General features: G+C 27.1%; 1 protein-coding gene across 1 annotated transcript in view; it reads left to right on the forward strand.

The window, feature by feature from the left end:
• The window catches only part of LOC111690014, a 202286-nt gene that overhangs the window by 119402 nt on the left and 56148 nt on the right, over nt 1-26736 (forward strand). The window lies entirely within an intron of this gene.

The following is a 26736-nucleotide window of genomic DNA, read 5'->3' on the forward strand; positions in this document are numbered from 1 at the left end:
AATTTGGTAATAAATAAGTACATTTAATGTTGGTCTGAGTCTTTATAGTTAACTCCTTAATTTGTTGGCAAAAAGTAATGTCTGTGAAAATAAACCGCAAGATTATTAAAATAATAAAATATGTCTTAGTTATTTATGTTTGAAATTTAAACATTTACAAAACATTACATTTCTTAATAATTTATTAGCATATTTTTCTTATTAAAGATTTTACATGTCGTTTACAATTTTGACCCTGAAACTAATTTGTATTATTTCTTTGAACAATACTTACATTCATACTTTTTCTGACTTTTTAACAAGTAATTTGATTTATATTTTCTTAAGTTTTATTTCTACATCAATTCAAAGAATGCCACTTCGTTTGCCACAAAAGGTAATTGAGTAGAAATAAAAGATGTAGAGAAAGTATGATTAAATTTCGAAATGAACAAAAAAATAACTTTTAAATAATCGATAACGAAGAAATAGAACTTTTTGAAATTTAACCACTTTAGTCTATAAGTTATATATTGATATATTAAGTTCAATAAATTGCTTTATTTGAACAAAATGCTTCTATAATATCAATATACTATTTAGTAAAATAGAATGGCAGGACAAGTCCAGCAGATACGTGAGAATTGGTCTAGCAGATTTTGATCTATCTCAGTTTGTGTTAAAAAGAGTCAAATTTCCACCTCAGAATATATCCAGCAAAGATCTGATAATGACTATTTCTTACTCAACAACACGGATTTCAATGACAACTACTTACCGTTTGCATTACTTAGAAGTACTTCAGTAATAAATTTATTATAATCTAATATAGAATGGTGTTTTAAGAATTAAATTTGTATGTATAGGAAAATCTTTATTTGACGCGCTAAACAATGTTTCAGTGAATAAAACATTGGACTGAATAACTGAAGTTCCTGGTTCGTATTCTCACTGGACATTTTTTATTATTAAAAACAACACAACTTTCTCAATAACTTCTTTGTAAGTGAAATTACAGGTACTTCATTAACTTTCTATTTGTAAGCGAATCGGCAAACCAATGTCATCACCATGTTAAATATTGAGTTAAAATGGAAAGTAGTGAAAAGAGGTTTTATTAGCTTTTTAACTCATTACTATTTATTGTTTTACAATGCAATAGGAATTTACAATGAAATAGGAATTCGCACTAGAAATTAAGCGACCTTCAAGTAGGACAATAAAATTAATATTAAGGAATTTTTAATGTTTTTTTATGATTTCCGTTTGAAGAGTCATTGTGTCCATGTAAAGCGTGTGTGAACGCTACAATTTGCAAGATAATTTGATGAAATTTAACACTCTTCTTTATACTCAACGACCAAAGACTATTTAAAAGGGGTTAAATCAATGCATTATTTCGCCTAGGCCTCATATAACCGTATCCCCTGAATAGGGCTTTTGAGCTCATAATCATGTTGTATCATGAAAAATCCTCTTCAGAAAATATCTAAAGTTACTTATAAACCTTAATAACACTATGAAATTGTACATAAATAATTTAAATGTAGACGTAGCAAAATGTATAAGTATAGCTCCATATTTATTATTTAATGTAGACGTAACAAAATGTATAAATATTCTGCGTCCTTATACATAGCGAAGTCAATGTCCGTCTTTCTGTCTATTGAAATAAATTTTCTGAAGACCCCAAATATTTTCGGAATCCAAATCTTCAATAATTCTTCCAGACATGCTGTCGATAATTAGCAAAATCGGTTCATACATAACTGAAAAATTAGCCAAAATCTAAGACCACCTCTGAAAATTTCAACAAATTATAAATAAAAGCATAAAAACATCAAGATAAAGCAGTAATATGTTTGGGTAATACAGCTTATATTTGTTTGAAAGTGGTAATACCGTGTTAGAGGAGAGGTACAACAGTTATTTATTTATTTTTTTTTAAGTTTTATTTGTTTGTGTATATTTCTGTGCTAAATGCTGTATAAAATGCTTTATTATTTAAAACATAATCTTCATTTTGTACATGTTCAATAGTGTAGGGTATCAAATGGTGGTCCATGTTCAACTATATACATTCATTCTTATAATATTTTTGTTTTTGCTGTCAAGTTTTAGTTGCCAACAAATGGATACTGAACACGCTTTCCTTGTATAGGTATGTGTATATCGTGGTATAGTTTTCTGAATATTTCCCCCACCAAACTTTTGACTCTATAATATATACAATATAAGACTTTCTAAAAATTTAAGATCTAGTTAAATATATTTAAATTTCATAGAATTTATTTAACAATTTCATCACAGTAAAACCATGAAGTATCCTCTATTTCGAACACTCTCACATAGAAACAACACTTCTTAACACTCTTATTATGCTCTATATTTCACCTGTCAGGTCAAAAACAGATTTTTTTGGTATTTGCTTTTTTGTTTATTAATTCAAATTTAAGAGTACTTTTAACATTTGACCCGTCCGTTTTTTGTGTTACTATTAACTCATGTCATCATCAGCTACATTTTCCTTTATGTCTTTTAGTGTTAAAAAAGTTGATTCCACAAAATCATATAAAAGATATGCTTTGTTTTGTTTTTCTAAATTTTTCCCCCTGCTAAATTAAATTAATTTTGTTTTGTTTTCTTTAGTCCTGTTTGTTATTTGCATTTCATATATATATTTTTTGTTTCTACCTTTAGCCGGTTTTTATTAAAATATTTTTTTTGTCTTTTAGCCTTTTTTTCATTCTCATCATCCTTGTCATCCTTGAAAGCATGGCTTTTGTTAGCCATTACCTTTCTTAAAGTTGATTGAGCATTTTTCGTTGTTGTTGCTGTCGTTCGTTTTAAATAATTTTTTTATTATATTCTCTTTGTTTGAGGATTTTGTTTGTTTTTATTTTGAGTTAGTGGTTGTATGTGTATGTGTGTCTGTATTTCATAAATCTCCTACTCAATATAAAAAGTGTTGTGGGCTTTTAGGCTTGTGTTTTTGCGGAGGTGCAGGGGGAGTATATAAACAAAGTATGTTTGTATGTATTTCTGTTCTAAAAGTGTTTATTACCTGAGTATGTTGGGGACAAAAAAGCTATTAAATTATTATATATTATGTATGTACGTGTAGTTTATGACAAATTTATGTTGGCATAATATGTAAATAAATTAAACTTTCTCTCTTTTTAAAGTTTATGATTTTCTTTATTTTGCCTTTTAAATGAGTTATTCTTTATATTGAGTGCATTTGTTTTTGCCAATGTTTTGTTTAAGCTTTTTTTGAGTGTAAGAGTAATAAAAAGCTTTCGTGGTGACAAAGCAAATGCTGTTGTTGTCTTGTACTTGGCTTTTTTGTGAAAAAGCTTGACAGTTACAGTGGTTTGAATGAATCATTATAAAAAAATGTAAAAATATTTTAAATTTTTAAGAAGAGTTTTGAAAAACTTTCAATTATCTAGATATTATTTATTCCATATGTAAAAATAGAAACCCAGCAGTTTGATAAAGAGTCAATGCATCTGTAAAAACCTGGTTGGTTCTATTTCCTCTTTCGTCACGTATGTACTCATTGAAGACGAGGCTGAAAATAATCGTTACTTTAGTGTCCCTATTGTAAACGAGAGAATGGGCACTTGAAAAACAAACCTCAAGTTTTTCTGTTTCGTCGTAATCTATGGGCGACGATTGACTTCCTAGTAGGACAAGCGCATGTTAAAATAGCTAAACGCTCGGTGGTTAGAAGTTTGGTTAAATAATGTTAGGAATGTGTCAAATATTTTTAAATATTAAATAAAGCTTCTAATTCTTGGTTATCAATCCTCCCTGAATAGTCTGGGCAATTTGTCCATACTTTTCTAAAATTTTATATTTGCAGAAAATATAGAAATTGTTCCCACGAATATTAAAATTATATAAAAGATTTCATTTGCTTTTAAAGGAAATATTATGTTAAATGAAGTTTGTCGACTTTATAGCTAAATTAATAAAAAATAAAGAAATATCTGACTCCTGTGACCACCGTAAACTTTTTCTAAAAAAGCTTTTCACCATTTATACAAGAAAAAAATACCTTAAATTCACCATCATAACACAAAAGCTTGAACTCGTTTAAAAAACTTTTACTCTCTCTCTCTCTCATACACTATCATACAGAAAAAATCCTTAACACATATACACATATCCTTAAACAAAACAAAAACAAATACAATGAAAAGAAAAAAACATGACAGCCGTTTTATAAAACTAAAATATTTTTTCTTTTCGATTTTTTTTGTTTTTACTTCAAAAGGAAAATACTGAAGACTGAAACTGAAAATAAAGCAGCGCATGTATGGGAATTTAGTTGACACGCAACATTCAATAAAAACGGTTCCTAAAAGCGCATTATTGCGCGTTTTAACGCGCTTCGTGTGATGAGATACAATTTCTTAATTTTCTTTTAACAGTGTATATGAGTGTGTGTGTGTACATAAATTTTAATGTAATTTGTGTTATTGTAAAAAAAAATATACACACACCAAAAAAATATATATAAAATTATTACAAATTATGTATTCAAAATGTTATGAAAAAATGTCATATAAAATAATGTTTAAAAAATCTTAATGAAAAAGTGAAAATAATTAAAAAAATTAAAAGCTTAAAAAAATGTTAAAAGCATTTATAATAAAAAGTGGGTTATAATGAAATAAATTAAATAAATTATATGAAAATAAGAAAATAAAAAATATATATATATTTTTTTTTTAAATTTAAATAAATTTATTTTAATTGTATTAAATATTAAAAGGTTATTTTTTTATAACAAAAATTTTGGTATATTATTTATGTTGTAAGAAGGATGGTGTGTATAGGGTCTTTATAGTTGTTTTTTCATATATACAAAAAATTCATACATATAAATTACTTTAATGTCTGTAGTGCTTTGCCAAACAAAAGCTTCAATTATAAACACACACACACATACATATATATATTTGCAACTCTCTCCACTCATATATAAACACACGCTACAATCCTATTTAGCCAGCTGAGAAGGCGGTTTTTATAATACAACAAAATATTCTCCTAAAAAAAATAAAAAAAAACGGCTCAAACACAAGAACAAAAAAAAAACAGGACCTTTTCGTCCGTTTTGTTATATATTTTTCTTTATGTTTAAGTGCACACTGACATTAAGAACTTCAAATTATGATTAAAATATTTTTGATTAATAAATTTAATTTGTGTAATAAAGAAAAATCTTTACTGAAATTTAAAAAAAAATTACTTATTTATTTTAAATCGAGTTCGTAAAAAAAACAAGTATATTTTTTCAAACTTCTTTATAGGTTTCGATTTTTGACCTTGAACAATACAGAATTTTTAATGAGAAATACACGCAACTGAAAAGGCTGAACTTGGTAATAATTCTCATAATTAATTTAAAATTAAACTTTTCAATAAATTAAAAGAAAAACACCCATTTTGGTTAGTAGTGCCACCAAGTTGTCTTAAAGTATACAAAATTTTAAAAAATTTTAACGGTTTTAAAATGTTCGTAATAAGAAAGTTTGACTGTATTCATTCAATTACCCAATTTTCATGATGTGAAGCTTTTCAAGTGTGAAGCTATAGTTGATATTAAGAAGATGGCAGATTCGTTTCAATTTTAGAGCTTTTAAATAAATCAATAGGGCTAATAGACATCAGCCCCTGCTCTAGTGTTCCGTTTGAACAGGATCTCCTTTATGGGACCAATGTCTTACAGTTCCCCACAAATGTATGTTGCCAATATGCGATTAATACGTCTGTTATTTGTGTATATTCGCCCAATAAGTCTAGTATACATTAATAAATTATTCTGACAATTCACCTACCTCGCTGAAAGTTTAACTTCCTGTAGTAATAACACAGAAGTTATGCTCCTATCCAAAGCAGTTCAACAGAATGTCGATGTCTAACTTAGAATTACTTTAGTTACGCTTTCATAAAGCCATTGTTGAAGACCCCATTACGAGCCCATTTTTTCCAAATTTGGATAAGATCCTGTCTAGTGGTGTTATATTGAACATCTCGCAGATTGATCCAGTCACTTAGCGCCGGGATATTTTCGAACTGGTCTTAGGATTGAGTGTGAATTTGTATATTGTTGAAAGCAGCTTCGATGTGAATGAAAACTGTAAGCTATCATGGCATTCACTGCTTTAATTTCCACATTAGCCTGTTGCTTTATTTCACGTCTCTGACAGCTGAAAGCCTACTCGTTCCAACTTTAAAAGAAGAATGAACGTAGGTTTACAGTTTAATAATATTAGATTTAAAATCCGAAGAACATATAGTATGAGTTTTAGGGCCTACTTTATAATCAGTAACAATAAATATATATTTTAATACCCACTGTGCAAACGTATAACAATGGTTCGATATTTTTTGCGTTTGTAAAAAAGAAAGTGTAACTGTTTATGAGAGTAAAAAGAGTGAGTGTGAGTGTATATTATAGTCGTATAAACCAAATAAATTTCATATAATTTTTCTTGTTTTTTTTTTTTTTCAACGTTTACATGGCACTCAGCTGTTCCAAGTGGTGCCTACGAAAATAAAAGTAAAACAGAAGAGAAAATTTACTGTAAACAAATGAAAAAGGACTTAAAGGCAATATGAAGTAAAAAAAAGGAAAATATACGCATACATACACGCACCTTTTAGCCTCCCAAAAATACAAAAGAAGCGATAAAAGTAAAAACTATAGTATGAATCTTTTTTCCTCTTCCTTTTGAATATATCAGTGTGTATGTGTTGGTTTGTTGTTGTTAAAGGTAAAGGAGGAAACACGTTGAAAAAAAGGTGCGTTGGTGTTTGCAAGAATTTTGGCGTGTGTATGTGTTTGTAGGTCTAAAGGTTTGTGTATGTATGTAAGTTTGTGAATATTTTTGTTATTGTAATCTTGGCAACAAAAAATATTCTTATTTGTTCGCAACTGTATGTTTGTTAGTTGATGTTTACATGTCTGTTGTTGTATGTTTTCCAAGCATTTAAACATAATTGGCTTATTATACTGCCTCGGCTACTGTAGCTCGTTCCCTCTTCAATCTCTTTCCCATTTCCTTTTTAAATACATACATACATATAAGTGTTTGTGTGTATACTTACATGTTTATATAGCTGCTTGTCTTTATCACAATTAAACTGAAATAAAATTTTCATAAATTTAAACATAAATATATACAAAAATACATTTAAGTCTATCAAAAGTATACATATACATATGTATTTAAATTAAAGTGGAAACTTTAATAAACACACAATTTTTCTTTATTAACTTTAAACATGACACTTTTTCAATATCGTTTATTGTTTTCCCTTAATTTGGTTGGAAAACTTTTTAATTTCAATGATACTTAAGAGAAGACAAGCGTCATTATCGTCATCGTTGTTATTATATTAAGTATTTGCTTTCTTCTCATATAGTGATATGCAGACTACGGTATTTGTTTAATATTTAAAGTTGTCCTTAAATATTAAAATCCTTATACTTTCTTTTTTGATATTTGTTGCGGTATAACTTTTTTTTAATTTAAATGTTGAAAGTAACAATTTAGGTTGACATGTAACAGCAAGGGACAATCCAACTGTTTAACAGCAAGAGTCCTTATTAAAGTTTGCTATAAGTTTTACAGTTTTTTTGATAATTTTTATATAAATATTTTAATGTATAACGAATTCTAGTAACTTAGAACGAATTCAGACATAAAGAGTGTATTAGCGTTGATTACTTTTGATTTTTCAATAATAAAACTATTTACTTTTCATCTTATTACCAAACAATAGTAATAAGTACTTATTTAACTCCATATTTCTTAGCGAGTGGAGTAGGTTCTTGCCTCCAATGTCATTAACATGATAAAATAATAATTCTTGCACTTCAATGCAAGTTTTTGCTGATTAGTTCTACTCTAAAAATTTAAGTCAAATCGAACTCTGTTATCATATAGTCTAAATAAATTTGTATTAATCATTGTGTAAAAGACCTAAAAACAAAATATTTTGTGCGAATTTTGATAAAAAAAAAAATAGATTTTGTTTGTAATTAAATTTTTCTTTATAGAACATTTTTAATTAAAACGATGTGTCACACCCATCATTAACTTATAACAGAATATATTTTAATATTAAATGCCATAGTACTTCATGTAAGCTACCCAATAAATACAATGAACTTTTGCAAGAATTAATGTAAAGTATTCATTAAAATTGTAATTACATGGATCCTTAATAATATATATTTTTTTCGTAAGTCCTCTTTAAACATGCTCTACAGAAAAAAAAAACTTTTTTTAATTTAAATTACCCTTCATTATAGTGATGAGGTATTACTAGTTTTTAATAAAGTTTGCAACAACAAAAAAAAATAATTAATGTAACCATCTTAAAGATATACCAAAAGTTTTGTTGGTTTGTCGGGGTTCTTACGCTCATATGTAACGGAAGATATGTATGTGAGGTTTTCAAAGAATTTATATTATCCGATCGGAAAATTATATTTTGTAAAGTCTCACAAAGGTGAAGGGTATATAACGTTCGTCACAACCGATTATACAACTTTGAAATGTTTTTATGTCGTCGTTATTGTAAGTTGTCTGGTTTCATACGTTGATTTTTATTAACTCTTTACATAAATAAGAATATTTTATAAGTTAATACAACTTTTATTACTTAAGTTACACAGTATAAAATCTCAAAACTTTCCAAGTAAAAACTTACATTGAAACATCATTAATATTTTAATTCATAATTTAAGCACGGCAATGACCAGGGCAAGGAATTTTATGCGCTGAAAATATGCGCTTATGCACTATAAAATGCGAAAAATATGCACCAAAATATTTCTTTGTGAAGGTACATATTAATAGATATTTAGATCTTATCATTTTACAACAAATATACAGTTTTTTAAGGACTGCTTGTTGTACTATAATACCACTTTAACGGAACCACGATCTGGATAATGAGAAATATAAAGACAACTTAAAAAAGGATATATATATAATTTCTGAAAGTGGAAAGCTTGATAGCAATTCTAATAAAATTTGGTGAATAAATGTACTTTTGTTAATGTTTTTAAGTAAATTATGGATGTGAGGGAGATGTAAGAACAAAATTTCAATAAAACTATGTAAAATTGTGTTTTATAGAACCTAGTATTTTGTTGTCGAAATATGTTGATATTTATTAAAAAAAAAAAATCGAAAAATTTAAATAACAAATTTGTTGTAAAAATATTAAATACAGAGAAAACAAAACAATTTGTTTTAGAAAAATATGCAAAATATGCTATAAAAATGTTAAAATATGCAATTTATGCGTTTATAACAAAATATGCAACTTATGCATTTATAACAAATAGAAGTCTTTACCCTTGTAATCACATTAAAAGGAAGTACTTAGTAAATTCGATGACATATAACTACTTAAATAAGTACATACAAATAGGGAATTATTTAGTTATATAGTTAATTAGTTGGTAATGGGGATGCATATACATATAATCCGAAAAAATGTAACTAGGTCTATATGGGGCCTAGTGTCCGCTCCTTAACCAGTGCCTCAGGTGGGAATTAAACACACCACCCTCTGCCTATTAGACTAGAACACTATCCTACCTACATCAAATTCCAAGAAATACACCCAGGCCCCCGGGTCTGTTGTGCGCTCCTTAACCAGTGGCTCAATTAGAAATCGAACACACCAATCATGACCTACTGCAGTAGAACACTAACCACTAATCTAACAGAGGCTATTTATGTCATATGTAAGTCATTACAAGTATACAGAGGGTATGTAGTAGTCAGTAGAAAAAACTTAGAAAGCTAGTGCAAATAATCTACGAAAACTCTAAATTCTGCTTCAAAAACATCTTAAATCAAAAGAAAAAACCATATAAGGACTTTATACTAACTTAATACTGAACGTATTTCATTTTATGCTACCACTTTTTTTATAACATGTTTTTATATAAAACAGTAATGAGTTAACTGTTCAAAACCCTCTTTTAGCCGGTTGTAATGAATTTTCACAGTATGTTATTTTCACATACTCACTTTTGTATCCTTGTAATAATAATATAATTTATTATGTCATAAACATTTTCTCTCACTCGCTGAGTTTCCCTTTTTTTTTGCATTTTCTTTATAATTACAATCATTTTATGTGTTTAATCTTTTGAAAAGTGTTGTATATTAATCGTATAATTTTCTTCGTTTTTTTTGCATTTTTTTATGTTTCGCATATTTATAAGTTGAATTTATCATCGTCGCTCATGTAGTGTCACTTTTATAGTATAGAATATTTTTACAAGTTTAAAACAAGAGATTACATGTGAGGGAACATAAAGTAATTTTACCAAATACAAAAGTGTGACAAAAACAAGAATGTTGCTTTAGTATGGAAAATGTTATTTGAAATGTTAACTTTAAAATGATAAAATTAAGTAGTTTTAAACTCTTTTTCTCTTTTAATTTGACCTCTTTACTTTGGCATTGTTTTCTTTTAAACCTTTTTGTTAGCCTGTTAAATATTGTCAACTTGGAATCTAAACATTTTATTAAGCTTCTTTTCAATTTTATACAGTTTTTTCCTCTTTCACCTGTCTTTTTTTATTGCTTCATACACCATTTAAGTTGTTTCATACTCCATTAAGTTTTTCACATGCCCCAAATTGCTTGTTTTTCGTGTTGTCTGCTGCCAATATCAATGGGTTAGGTTACTCTAGAAACACGTCAATATTCTTAACAAAATTTTACAAATACCTTTTAAAAGGAACAATAGCAACAACTAACATCCTATCCTATGTTGGGACATTGTTTTAGTTTTATTATGAAATTTAATTGTCAATATTGTGATAAAAAATAGAACAAAAAAACTTTAAATTAATTTAACTAGCACACACACTTACTAAACCATATATTCAACTTTGTAAGTTTTCTAATAAATTTCATATTGTGTGCTAGAGCATAATAAAAGCAAAAAATTTTCAAAATTTTCCTGATTTATGTTTAAGAAGATTAAGAGCTAAAGTAGGAAGTATAATTGTATATGTTTCTATGGAAATGATTTATTTGAGGTTTATGCATAAGTTAAAGTAATTTAAGATATTATTAATTTTTTTGTAAGTGTTTTAATTTGGTCATTTATTTTTTGTAATAATAATTTAATAATTAAAGTTTTAAATTGCTTAAGTATTCATTTTCTAAAAAAAAACTCCTCCCTTTTGTAATTTTAGATGTAATTTTATTACAAAAGTTTTTTTTTATATTAAATTGTTTAAAACTTTTCACAAACAAAAAAATCCCAATACGCTGGTGCCATTGTGCATACTTTATTTTGATAATTCATAAGTCATGTTTTATTATTTACCCAACGGGGCGTATAAGTGTTTGTTGTTTATGTAATTAACTCTAGTCACTCATTCGCCAGCTCATTCATTCACTCACTCATTTACACTCATTCACCATACAACGTCACAAGCAAATAGAAAATGTATGCAAATGTTTTAAACATAATTAATAATGAAAATTGTATTGTATATGTTAAGGGGCATACACTTAAACACACACACACATAACTAGTGTTTATATAATGTTATTTACAAGAAAATAAGTATATGAATATATAATATTGAAAATAATAAGAAATAACACAGTCAACTCAACACACATACACACACTCTTTCTCTCTGAAATAAACAACTCTAAGACAATGAACGGCAATCATAGCCAACAGAAGCTGAAAGCAATCTGTTCTTTGTATAAATAAAGAAAAATACTATCATCAAATACGACAATTTCTCTGTGTGCCCACCCTGCTCTACACGCATCAAGTCTTTTTCATAATATTATACATATTATTTTCTATGAATGACAGTTAAATTAGCAGACACTTGTGTACGTGCTGTGTATTTTTAAAAGCAAAACAACAAAGTCTAATAGTAAATGAATGAGAAGACTAAATATGCTGCATACTTATACGTAAAACAATGTGAAAACAAAAAGAAGCTGTACTCAGTCGTCAGTTTTATTTAAAATATACATATTTAATAAAACATAAACAAGAATTTATTGTTCTAAATACAAGAGCTTTTTTTATTGTTTTTTTTTATTCCTAAAAATATGAGCAATTTAAAAAATGAGAAATGTTTCAACGATATTTTTTACATCTTTTGATCCTAACAAAAAATTTATAATAATACAAAATATTTTAGCAGAAGAAATTTTGAAAAAGAACCACGAAATGAAGAACAGTGAATGCTGATATACTTCATTAAATCTCAAGTTTCAGACTAATGTCTGGTAGTAGTACGTAGTTATGTCATATGTAGTTTCATCATTTTTTATTTTCTGTTAAATAAATTTGAATTATAATATTTGCATTCGCAAAAAAAAAATAAAAATATTATTCACATTCGCAACAATCGTAGTATTTACATACGTCAAATCCGAAGAAATACACCTAGGACTCCCTAACCAGTGTCTCAGGTGGGAGTGTACCGGACTAGAACACTATCCACTAACCTACAGGAGGCCACCATCAATATGTATAATATAAAGTGGCTTTTATAAGAGGAAAACCAGCAAAATGGTTTTAAGCAGTTTTATATCCGTTTAAGAACAGTTTAAGTCAATTTAAGAAACAGTTTAAGTTAAACAGTTGAATTCTTTAAAAACCTTACAATTTGTCTTTCTTTAACAAAATCTTTAAATATGCCATGTCAATGCATCAAAAACTTTCAAACCAATAAAATCTATAGTTTGTTATATGAAATCAAAATTTGATTTCCTTTTTAATATTCTATAAAAATTCCTAGAATTTTAATAGTGTATGATTGATTAAAATTATTTAAATTTTGAGGTTATTTTCACTCATCTTAACGAAAATTAAGTTTTAAATTTGTATATTTTGTTTAACTTTACACAGTTTTCTAAGCCATAAAAACCACAATTTAACAAAAAGAAGTAAGAGTGCTACATTCGGCTGTGCTGAATTTTATATACACTTCACAATTCACAATAGTGGCGTTGTTGTTTCCAGCAGTTTATTGTTGGTTATTAACAAGCAAACATAATCTGAACATTGTTCTTTTCATGTGTCTGCTAAAAATGTAAAAATACAAATTTTTGCTTCTATTTCTAATTATTGAAGATTTAGATGACAAACATATCTGGGTCCTTTAGAAAATTTATTTCAACAGATGGACATGACTTAATCGAATCGGGATACAGAATATATTTATATATTTTTTTATAAAGTCGGATAATTAGATCAAAGAAATTACAAATGGAATGACAATCTTACATACACCATTCTCACGATGATAGAGGGTATAATAAATATTTACATACAAATGTACATATTAAATTTTTTTTAAATTTGAATGTAAAGATTTTACATATAAATAGCTAATAATTTAATTAATTTTGTTTTAAAGTTTTCTTCATTCTTCTATGTAAATATTATTTATAAACATAAGCAAAAAAATATATTAATGTATATTTGTTCAACAAATAATACCACGAAAAGGTCAATACTTTTGTTAGTTTTAGGACATTTTTTTTTTTTTTGTTTACGTTTTCTTGCCAGCAAAATGTATGTTTTTGATTTTATTTATTTTGTACCAACAATAAGAATGTGGAAAATGTTGAAGAAATTTATAAAAAGGCAAAAAAAAAAGAACAAGTAGTTATTTATTTTCTAAATTTGAGAAATCCATCTATCTTTGGGGACACATAATGTTCTGTCAATAGCGTATACAAGTATTCTTTGTTCAAAATGTCTTTCTTTCAAGTAGTTTATTTAAGTTCTTAAAATAATTTTTTTTTCCTCGATGTATTAATCAATTTTGTATTTTTCCCATAGAAAACATTTTTTATGAATTTCATTATAAGTTTGTTTTTCTTTTCTATACTGATTGTTGAACAAATTATATGTTATTTATTTAAAAGGAATGTGTTTATTTTTATTGATTTAAGTATTAAATTGTTTATTTGTCTATTGAGATACATTATTTCTTCCATACCAGGCGTATGAAGAATATTTATTATACAATTTAATAAATATTCATCATACGCCCATGAAAAGTAAAATATTTTGAGACAAATGTCTACATGACGAATGAGTAATAATAAATGTATAGAATATTAATGAAATTTTTTAAAAATTAAAACTAGGAATATATTTATATACTTTATAGGGTCGGAAAAGTATATTATAGAAATTACAAACTGAAAGAAAAACTCATATATGAATATACCCTTTGTTCGAAGGTGAATGATATGAAAAAGCAGCAAGTTTCTTGTCTTTTCCAACTATGTATATGCACATGTACATATATAAAATCAAGACAATATTCTAAGTTCACGAGAGCAGTCATCAACGATAGTGGAAGGAAAGTACAAAAACTAATTAATGATGTTGGCAATAATTTTGTTGTCATCAAACTTTACTAAGTTTTTTGTTTTCTTATATGTATGCTCGTCGTCATTGTGCTGTTAATGTCCTTTTCCTTCTTTGCTAATAATGTTGTTGTAAACAGCAATGTGAACGTTAAAAATAATGAAATTAATAGAAATTTGTTATAAATTGTTATTGTGTTAGTAATGTCAAACGAAAGTTAGAAGTAGAACGTTGAAACATTGTTGTATGTAGATAATGAGCCAAGAAATGGTTTGAAAAATTAATATTATAAAATTTTAAATTAAGAAAATTAAATTTTGTTTGTTAAGGTTAGCTAAGAGTAGAAATTAGCTATAATCATAAAATCTAAATACAAATAGAACTGAACTAGAACTGAATTAGATTTGAACTAGAACCGAACTAGAACTGAACTAGAACTGAACTTGAACTGAACTACAACTGAACTAGAACTGAACTAAAACTGAATTAAAACTGAACTAAAACTGAACTAGAACTGAACTAGAACTGAACTAAAACTAAACTAGAGCTGAACTAGAACAAAACTAGAGCTGAACTGGAACTAATCTTGACAACTCAATTAAAAAAGGACTGTTTATGTACATGGAAGAGTTATTACTCCTATTTCGTTCCCATTTCTCTTTTAATTTATTAAATAAAAGATTCATTAAAATTTTCTTACTATTTTTTTCATTTAATTATATTCTACCTCATTATGATTTTCTTAGTAGTTTTTTTGTAAAAAAGAAACAAACGTTTGTTCCTTAAAAAAAATTTCATTATATTTTTATCAGAAGTTTTCCTGCAATATTGCAAAAATTTCCTTATTTCGATTTTTTATGACATTGTCAGCAGTTAAAATGTTCACGTTATTTTAACATGCTGTTTGTCATTCAGTTTTGCTGTCACTACCCTCATAATGCTAACTTTTAACTCTGAGTCATAAAAACTTAAGAAAAAACTTTAAAACATCTTGTTTGAATAGGTAAATACCAGTATTCATGCGGTTTGTTGGCTTCGCATACATAATACTTAAAAATGTGTCCTTTTTATTTTTGGGCGTTTCCTATTTCGCTCTAACTGTGCTCATCTTTCTAGTCGTTTGCCAATATTTTTTGTTTAGTTTCGGCAAATTTTATGATTTATTCTTAAGTTTTTAAATTTAAACTTACATGTACAATTTTGGCTTTCTTTCTGTAAAACTAAAACATATTTTTTACATTGTTGGAAGGGCTGCAATAACAATAAACCTTATTTATTATAATGAAATATTGTAGCATAAAATATATTTCAATGTATACTTGTACTATTTTTTATTTAAATTTAATTTCTAAATATTCATTACATATTATTTTTTAATTTTATTTTTAAATATTTTTTTTGTTTTAACACACACCTACGTTTTTTTAACGCCAAATAAATTTATGAAAATATATCATAAAAAACAGGAATGTGGACAATTTTCAATAATTGTATGTAAATATGTACACAGATATAGATATTTATACGCCGAAAACCAATAAAATCTGTTGTCCTCATTCATTTCCTCCTGTTAGTCCAGTCACCTGTCTGCCAGCAAGTCTAACTACCAGTCATTGCTGTATGTTTATTTATGTGTTCAAATATTTTAGCTGTAATTTATACAAATTTATTACATATTCTTGTATTTATTTACTGCGGCATGTGTTCATTTTTCTCGCATAATTTTTTATTTTATTATTTGTTTTAAGCAATAAAATAAATACAAACTCCCGCAAAATATTGCTAAAATAACCACAAGTTATAATATATTTTTACTGGAAACATAATATACAAATAATACTAAAATTTTAAATTATAAATAAATATACCGTACAGCATTAGGCAAACTTCTTTTATTGTTCTAAATCTAGGTGAGATCTCCTTTAGTTCTAGTTTAGTTCTAGTTCAATTCTAGTTCAGTTCTAGTTCAGTTCTAGTTCAGTTCTAGTTCAGTTCTAGTTCAGTTCTAGTTCAGTTCTAGTTCAGTTCTAGTTCAGTTCTAGTTCAGTTCTAGTTTAGTTCTAGTTCAGTTCCAGTTCAGTTCTAGTTCAGTTCCAGTTCAGTTCTAGTTCAATTCTAGTTCAGTTCTAGTTTAGTTCTAGTTCAGTTCTAGTCCAGTTCTAGTTTAGTTCTAGTTCAATTCTAGTTCAGTTTTAGTTTAGTTCTAGTTCAGTTCTAGTTCAGTTGCAGTTCAGTTCTAGTTCAGTTCCAGTTCAGTTCTAGTTCAGTTCTAGTTCAGTTCTAGTTCAGTTCTAGTTCAGTTCTAGTTCAGTTCTAGTTCAGTTCTAGTTCAGTTCTAGTTCAGTTCTAGTTCAGTTCTAATTCAGTTCTAGTTCAGTTCTAGTTCAGTTCTAGTTCAGTTCTAGTTCAGTTCTAGTTCAGTTCAGTTCTAGTTCAGTTTAGGTTATGTTCCAGTTTAGTTCTAGTTCGTCTTCAAATTATTATTCTGCTTTCGTTTTAGCTCTGTTGTGTAGTTTACTTCCATTATATATTTATTTAAAATTTTAAATTTTTCTATAAATAAAATTTTCAACAAGGAAATAATAATGAAAAATACCGTAAGATTCTAGTATAATTTTGTTATATAAATATTAACAGTATGTATGTATGTGTATTTACATGTTTATCCTTAATACAATCATAATTATTATAATGAAGATCAGGAGCTGCAGTGGTCTTAGCAAAATGTTGATGAACAATTTTTCGATTGAAGAAGAATTTCTACATATTTTCAATTTCACTACACACATACATACAGTTTTCTACATTTTTTTTAACATTTCTGTTCGTTACGCATACTTGAATTTCAATTTAATTTCTTGAAAATAAACAGTGAATATTTGTGCAAGTATTCCTATTTCTTTCTATATTCGTAAAAAAACTAAATATGTATCGTATAAATAAGCTTTAGAATTTTCCATTACACTTTGTTGATATTTTTAGTTAAAAAAGGAACGCAGTACCAGTGATAGAGAATAGAGTGAAAAAGGAGGTAGTATTATATATGCATTTCGAGTAGTTGGAAGTAGTTTTATTTTTATTTTTTTCATTTTTTATTTTATAATAAAAACATTAGAATTAAATGAAAATCTGTTTTGTTTTGTTGCTTTTTTATTTATTTTGTATTCTCATCAACATGAACATGGAACATTATTTGTATGATAAGAATTTAAATGCTTTGAGTCTTTGGAAATGATGTAGTTTGTTAAAAGTTTTGTTATTCCGAAGAATTGTGTACATGTCGTCAAAGTTTGACAGTAATCAATTCATGGTCTGAAGTTGGATTTTTTTCCTCGGTAAAGTTATATTTGATATTTGTGATTTTTTTTTGTAGCTTTTAAATTATTTATCTTAAGTTTTATTTAAGTAAAACTTATTTATTTTACATAATTTTCCATTTCTCACACGATGTGTTATTTATATAATTTATTTTATTCTTTCATTTTATTTTCCTGCAGTTGCTTTTCCTGAGGCTTATAACTTTTGTTTTATTTATTTTCCTTCTTTTATTTACTAAAGAGTATCATTGAAATTGATTCATTCATTTTTTCTATAGCGTTTTAATTTATGCGTATTAAAATATATGCATTTATATTTTCTGTAGACGTAAATTTATATTTTCCATTCAAATACTTCGTGTGAATAAAGTCCTTGGGCTAAATGGAATTATTTTTTATAATAACATAATGTAAATAGCAATATTATTTTTTTGTGCAAACTTCATTATAAAAAACACGCATATGTTTGTAGTAAAACATTAACAGTGTGATTAAAAATTATAATTTAAAAATAAAAAACAAATTGCTAGACGCAAAATTCAATGCAACGTGCGTTGTTTTTTGACCTCTACTGTAGTTTTTAATATTCTAATTTGTTGTTTTACTTCAATTTAAAGTACGTGGTTCACCATAATATTGTCAACTGACACTTGATAATAAAATCCACTATAAATTGCAAATTTAAACGGAACTATTGAAATATTTTAAACTAGATAAAATTTACACAACAATTATACCAAATAGACCAAAATGAAATAATTTTTTTTTTTATCAATATTTTACAGGTAAATAAATGATTTACATAAATAACAAATAGTAATTATTTAATATTTTTGTAATACGTAAAAGTGATAATAAAACTAAATAAAACAATATATTTGCATACAGTAAGAGGTTAACAAATTAGGGAAATAGTATTTTATTAGAACAGCACTGAAAGTAAATTGTATTTAAAATTAGAACTTAACCAGAAGTTAACTTTAACTGAACTGGAACTGATTTGGGAATGAAAAAGAACTGAACTATAACTGAACTAGAGCTGAACTAGAACTGAACTAGAACTGAACTAGAACTGAACTAGAACTGAATTAGAACTGAACTAGAACTGAACTAGAACTGAACTAGAACTGAACTAGAACAGAACTAGAACTGAACTAGAACTGAACTACAACTGAACTAGAACTGAACTAGAACTGAACTAGAACTGAACTAGAACTGAACTAGAACTGAACTAGAACTGAACTAGAACTGAACTAAAACTGAACTAGGACTGAACTAGAACAGAACTAGTGCTGAATTAGAACTGAACTAGAACTGAACTCCATTAGTTGCGAGTTTTAAACATAGTGAGTCTATCTAATGTACGTACATTTATTAAACAAATGTTCATAAGTATGCCACAGATTTTATTGAATTTATCACTTAAAGCGATTACATTTTATTCCGGCTTTATATTGCTACAGCAACCAACTGTTGAAAACTGAAAGTAATTATTATAAAATTTTTGCTTAACTTTGTGCTAAAAGTAGGCTATTGCAAATGAAAATACTCTAGCATTATTTATTTTTTAAAAGACATAAAATAAAAAAATGTTGGAAAAAATCGATAGCTTTTAAAATCAAGATAAAATCAACTATAAACAATATCTTATGTATGTATGTGGTCCTTATGCGCTTTTAGAACAATGATAGTACTTTACAGACTTTAGTTACCTTAAGGAACATTTTGTTGAAATATTGAACAAATGTATAAAAGAGAAAGGAATTTTGCTGTTTTGTTTTAACAGAGATTTTTAACTTTTGTTTTATTGTTCTTCTTTTAAAAGAATCCTTTAAAGTTCCCATTTTCATATTCTTCGGTATATTTATGCAGTTTTAAGTGATACTTTCTCTCCTGGATCTTATGCATTTTTGCTGTACTTACTACTACTTGATGATGTTTTTTATTTTCACCACAAAATGGAAAATACTCTATAAATATGTTTGGTTGTTTGTATGTATATGTATTTCCTATTCTTTCAATACATGCGAATATCATCAAACAAGACCATAAGACAATGTACTGTATAGACAACAGGACGAACAAAATGTGAAGGACTTCATTGAGGAGTATAGAAAAGTAAACGAAAGTACTTTACACAATTTATTTACATAACAATCAACTATTAAGGAGTCTGATGGTGTCTTTGTTGTTTAAAAGTTTAACAAAGTTTTCTTTTTTTATTTTTTGTGGTTAAAAGGAAATATTCATGCATACAGGGTTTGCTCACATGTTTGTCATTTACGTAGAAAGAATACACATCTATGACAAAATTCATCAAGATATATACATTGTAAACTATTTTCATATAATTTAAATAATTAAAAATTTTACAAGTTCCTGCAACTTTACTTTTGTAAATATAAATAATTGTAAAAGGCATTGATTAAATTGTTCTTGTTGTACTTTAATAAATTCATAAATATAACAATTTTTTCCAGAGTATACTTGAACTTTTGAAATAAGTTCATACAAGTTATTCTTATTTGATTAAATTTAATTAAAACTTCAATTTTTATTTCAAAAATACTTTTTGTTTGTACAGTTTTCTAGGATTTTCTGCAACAATTTCACACTCATAAATAAATTAAGTAGACTTAAATTATAAATTAAACAAATTACAGTAATTTCTTAATCCAAGTTCAGTTCTAGTTCAGTTCTAGTTCAGTTCTAGTTCAGTTCTAGTTCAGTTCTAGTTCAGTTCTAGTTCAGTTCTAGTTCAGTTCTAGTTCAGTTCTAGTTCAGTTCTAGTTCAGTTCTAGTTCAGTTCTAGTTCAGTTCTAGTTCAGTTCTAGTTCAGTTCTAGTTCAGTTCTAGTTCAGTTCTAGTTCAGTTCTAGTTCAGTTCTAGATCAGTTCTAGTTCAGTTCTAGTTCAGTTCTAGTTCAGTTCTAGTTCAGTTCTAGTTCAGTTCTAGTTCAGTTTAGTTGTTCAGTTCTAGTTCAGTTCTAGTTCAGTTCTAGTTCAGTTCTAGTTCAGTTCTAGTTCAGTTCTAGTTCAGTTCTAGTTCAGTTCTAGTTCAGTTCTAGTTCAGTTCTAGTTCAGTTCTAGTTCAGTTCTAGTTCAGTTCTAGTTCAGTTCTAGTTCAGTTCTAGTTCAGTTCTAGTTCAGTTCTAGTTCAGTTCTAGTTCAGTTCTAGTTCAGTTCTAGTTCAGTTCTAGTTCAGTTTTAGTTCAGTTCTAGTTCAATTCTTTTTCAGTTCTAGTTCAGTTCTGTTTCAGCACTGTTTCAGTTCTAGTTTAGTTCTGTTTCAGTACTAGTTCAGTTCTAATTCGTTTCTAGTTCATTTCTAGTTCAGTTCTAGTTCAGTTCTAATTATCTTCAGTGCAGTTCAAATTAGTTCTAATTTGGTTCTCATTCATTCGTAGTTCAGCTTAAGTCAGTGTTCTAGGTGTAAGAAATTTTTGTTTTAGATCGTATGTAAATTTGTTTAAAAGCAAATCTAAAATTGCATAACCTGAAATTGTGTGCAAATGTCATATAAGAGTAAATCATACATATGTATATACACATATCGCTTGATGTTCGTTGTAAAAGAAAGAGAAATGCTAAAGGATGAAACCATTTTTTACACATGTATATTAAAGGAATACTTTATACGTAGACGATTCACATACATATGTATATATATGTAGTTGCACAATAGCAGTGATAGTAGGAGATAACTCATGCATACAAATACAAATATTATCTGAAAAATATCATCATCAAGAGTAAATGTAACAAGTTACAGTAATAACAACAACATCATCATTGTCATCAACGAAATAAAGGCTGGCTGGCTGACAGTTTTCTTTAGTCCTCTTACGTTCTACTGTCGTAGTTGATGTTGTTTTTCTTTGTGTTTACCGTTTTGCTTTTTATTTGTTTTCTTGTTTTTTCTAGCTTTGAATTTCCACGTCATCTAGTGCTATTACACTTGGTGTCTTGGTTTGTTTACAGTCTTTTTACCCCCATTTCACCTACTGGTATTTGTATATATGTAATTATGTGCAGGTTTATGATGCATATGCATATGTATGTACATATTGTATGTGTTGTTATTTGAGTGTCTGTTTTATTTTGTAGTCAACCAATCTCCTGGTGTCATTTGTGTCATTATTTCCTTTTGTTGTCAAATGTATACATGGAATCTTGTTTTGTTTTGTTTATACATACAAACACATACATTGGCAGGTAGTTTTACATACACTATCTTATTTTACCATTTGTCTTGTAAGTATATGCATAATTTTACACATACATGTTATACATATGTTAGTATGAACATGTAGATAACGGTCTAGTGTTAAAAGTGAGTGTGTATGTATGTAATACATTTTTTGTCTTCTCATTTTATATTATAGGTTCTACAGTTACTTTCTTGCAGCCATTTTTTCACATTAAATATATTTCTTGTCATACTAAGTCACAGTAGGGTGATTTAGAATATAAAACAAAACAACAATCAATTTTGGAATTGTTAAAGTCCTACCAAATATTAGAAAACTCTGTAGTTAGCTTAAGACCATATTCTATTTTTATATTATTTATATTTATGTATTGTGGTTTGTCCGCTACTTAATATTTCCACTGTATGTATTTTTTGCCCATACCATCCTTGTTCCCAAAACAAAGTTTGCTGCTGTTGTTCCTTTTAACGTAAGTGACATGCTGTCACTTTTAGCACATTTTTCCCGTTTTTTGTTTTTGCTTTGTTATAGTTTTACTTTTTTTTAATCTCAAATCTTTTTGTTAGACTTTTTTATTTTATTTTTTTTTCTATTCGTTTTGTTTATTATTTATTCATATTTTTTTCCTCATTATTTTGTGTTTTGAAAAGTGAAACTTACATTTCTTAAATTTAATTTGTGGAAAGTTTTATATTTCGTTAGAAAAGTTTTAATGGTTTTGTAGCTATTCACAAAGTTTTTGTTTTTTTTTTATATATAAAAAAAATCTTATCTGAAATTAGGCCGTATTTGATTAATGTAATTTTTTTTTAACATAATATTGGGCCAATACTTTGTTTAAGAATGAAAGTTTATTACAAAAATGCAGTTAATGTTCGGCGTAATTCTACTTCAAACTTTCAAATTAAGGTTTCAAATATCCTTCAAATCATTAACATCTTACTTTTACTAATATGTATTTTAAATTTTCTTTAACTTTCATATTAATTTTATATATATGATATTAAAATTGCAAGAAAGTATTTTAATTTCCTTTTTATCATTCTAATTTCAATTACAGTTTCCTTAGTTTGAAAAAGAAAGCAAATAAATAAATCAAATACCTAAAATTAGATTTTAACATTTTAATAAGCCTCAAAGTATGCCAGAATCATAGATTTGCATTAATGATTTCATAATCTTTTAATATGTTGTCTATTTTTCTCTCGCAAACCCTCATCAGCAACAGATGATAATCTTTTAATGTCGTATACCATAAAGTAAAGCTAAACTAATTTTAGTTTTGGCATAAGTAGTAGTTCAAGTATACATAGTAAAATGTATATTAATTAAATATCTATTTGGGGAATTTGAAAAATTCACAATTATTATTATATATAATTATCAAAATGAACAAATAAATATACAAGAGCAAATAATTATACATTTAAGTATGAGTACGCGTTTTTTGTCGTTTTGGTAATTACACATATTTCAAAGAAGTTTGCTTAAAATTCAAATATGTAGTAAATAGCACAAAGTTTTATTAAAAGTAATTGAATATCAGAAAAAATTAAATGAAATTCTATTAGTTTAATTAGTATTTATACTTTAATGACAGAATCCAAATCTTTACTTAATAGTAAATAATAAGTTCTAAGATAATCAGTAATATTCAATTTTGAAGTTTAAATTAAATATTTGTTATGTGAAACTATATACTACCAATAATGAGTTATTGCTTTTGATGTTTCTATTTCCTTCAATATGTATAAAATTTTACATTAATATAAATTATAATGAAATTTTCATTTTACATATTTTCATTATATGTATATTTAATTTTTTATTGTGTATATGTCTGTTTGCATTTATTCTTCTTTTTCTTGAATATGTCATTTAATAACATTAAATTAAATATTCCTCATACGTTATGTATGCCCATAATACCATTACTATTATTGTTCTTTTTTCTGTTGTTGTTGTTGCAGCTTCTGGTTGTTATTGTTTTTTCTGTTCTATAATGTATGATTGAAAATATTAAAATTACAATGGCAACAACAGAAATCTCATTATGTGATAAGAAAATACTTATACGTAAACACTTTAATGTTGATAAACATTTACAATACTCGCACCGAGAATGGGAATACTTCAGACAGAGTCCTTCAATATGAAGACATTATATTGACGGAAATAAAAGGATAATAAATAAACGTTAATCTAGTTAATTTTTTTGCTCAGTTCGCTTTTAGCTCGATTCTAAATCGGTAGTATGTATATATAGTTCAGGTTTTGTTCAGTTCTAGTTAGTTTAGTTCCAGTTCAGTTCTAGTTCATTTCTAGTTTAGTTCTAGTTCAGTTCTAGTGCAGTTCTAGTCCAGTTCTAGTTCAGTTCTAGTTCAGTTCTAGATCAGTTCTAGTTCAGTTCTAGTTCAGTTCTAGTTCAGTTCTAGTTCAGTTCTAGTTCATTTCTAGTTTAGTTCTAGTTCAGTTCTAGTTCAGTTCTAGTTCAGTTCTAGTTCAGTTCTAGTTCAGTTCTAGTTCAGTTCTAGTTCAGTTCTAGTTCAGTTCTAGTTCAGTCCTAGTTCAGTTCTAGTTCAGTTCTAGTTTAGTTCTAGTTCAGTTCTAGTTCAGTTCTAGTACAGTTCTAGTTCAATTCTAGTTCAGTTCTAGTTCAGTTCAGTTCAGTTCTAGTTCAGTTCTAGTTCAGTTCTAGTTCAGTTCTAGTTCAGTTCTAGTTCAGTTCTAGTTCAGTTCTAGTTCAGTTCTAGTTCAGTTCTAGTTCAGTTCTAGTTCAGTTCTAGTTCAGTTCTAGTTCAGTTCTAGTTCAGTTTCTAGTTCAGTTCTAGTTCAAGTTCTAGTTCAGTTCTAGTTCAGTTCTAGTTCAGTTCTAGTTCAGTTCTAGTTCAGTTCTAGTTCAGTTCTAATTCAGTTCTAGTTCAGTTCTAGTTCAGTTCTAGTTCAGTTCTAGTTCAGTTCTAGTTCAGTTCTAGTTCAGTTCTAGTTCAGTTCTAGTTCAGTTCTAGTTCAGTTCTAGTTCAGTTCTAGTTCAGTTCTAGTTCACTTCTAGTTCAGTTCTAGTTCAGTTCTAGTTCAGTTCTAGTTCAGTTTTAGTTCAGTTCTAGTTCAGCTCTAATTCAGTTCTAGTTCAGTTCTGGTTCTAGTTCAGTTCTAGTTCAGTTCTAGTTCTAGTTCAGTTCTAGTTCAGTTCCAGTGCAGTTCTAATTCTGTTCTAGTTCAGTTCTGTTCTAGTTTTGTTTCTTTGTTTCTCGTTTTGTTCTAGTTCAGTTCTAGTTCAGTTCTAGTTCGCTATTATTAGTAATTTCGCAACCTCAAAACTAATTTAGCATAAAAACGTGTTTACCCACATATGTATATACAGTTTATATATACATGTGCATACATACATATATATGTTATTTGAGAAATATATGTAAATTATTGCATACAATATTATTCTTCAGTAATGGACAACGCAAAGTAGGACATTCTACTTGTGGCTATTACAGCACTAAATGAAATGTAAACTTCTCATAAAATATTCTTATTTTTGGACACAAAGTAATTAAAACATTAATAATTACTCAGCTGAATAAGCAACTGTTAAAAGAAGAGCATGTTAAGTAAATCATATTAAAAAAAATACAGCTTCAAGTCAGCAGAAAATTAATTTAAAATTCTTTTTGAACAAGTAGGCAAATTATGTATGTAGTGTATCACTTATTGAAACAAACACTTATGCAGTAGTATTTTGGTAAGACTAAAAAAAAATCCAAGTATAATGCAAACTCGATTGAAATTACTATAAAAAACACACACACACTATAACATTTACGAGTTGCATTTAAAATCAAATGTTTAATTTTTTAAAATTTATTTGAAACTAAAATCTTTTCAGCCAGTGATTGTTTATGGGCCATGCGAGAGAATCCAATATATTATAAGTGGCATGGAAAAATTTAATTTATATCACATTCTAATATTGATAGGAAATGAGAAAAAGAGGTGGTGGCTGTTAGTTCGGATAGTATTTAAATAATTAAGCGTTTATGTGTGTTTGCTTGCTGGTAATAGTAGTAGAAGCTGTTGAGCAAAATTGCAATTACAGTAACAACTCCAACCAAAGCGGCAACAGCAACTACAGCATTAGGAAGTAATTACTTTAAAAACATTTGCATAAAATTGTTGTAGCCTACATTTTGGACGTTGTTAGATTATTTGTTTGGTAGTTGCACTTAGGGTTTCCTATATTTCAGATAATTTAAATATTTTCTTAAAATTTTAAACATTATTACAAATGTTATAATTTCTCTGTAATAAAAATAGTATAATATATAAAAATTTTCCATAAATTGAGAAATTTATTAAGATTTGGAAAAATTTTTTGATTAAATAAATCAACAAAAAACGATTTATTTTATAAATTTAAAATTTTTGAGTAAAAATTAATACCAAATTTTTATTTTAAACTGGAAATGTTTATCTAATTGTTTAAGTAAGAGAAATTCTTTTTGAACTTTTAGGAATTTTTTTCCCGAGAATTTCAGGAATAAATTCCCTAGTTGCATTGCATAAAATGTTAAAGCAAAAAACATTTATTTTCAAGCATACTTTAGAGAATTCAACACAATAAAACTTGTTTTTTTTTTTCTTTCTCTCTAAATTGAGCACACAAAAATCAATAGTGTGAAAAATAAAAAAAATTACAAAATGCAAATAAAATCTCAACAAAATTAAAATGAAATGCAATAGATTTGAAATTTTAAGTTTAAACTGCGAAAAAAGGAATTTTGTGAACTAGAGGCAAAAAAAAACTATCAAGAAAAA

The sequence above is a fragment of the Lucilia cuprina genome, chromosome 4 (genome assembly GCF_022045245.1).
Source record: "Lucilia cuprina isolate Lc7/37 chromosome 4, ASM2204524v1, whole genome shotgun sequence".
Lineage (NCBI taxonomy): Eukaryota > Metazoa > Arthropoda > Insecta > Diptera > Calliphoridae > Lucilia > Lucilia cuprina.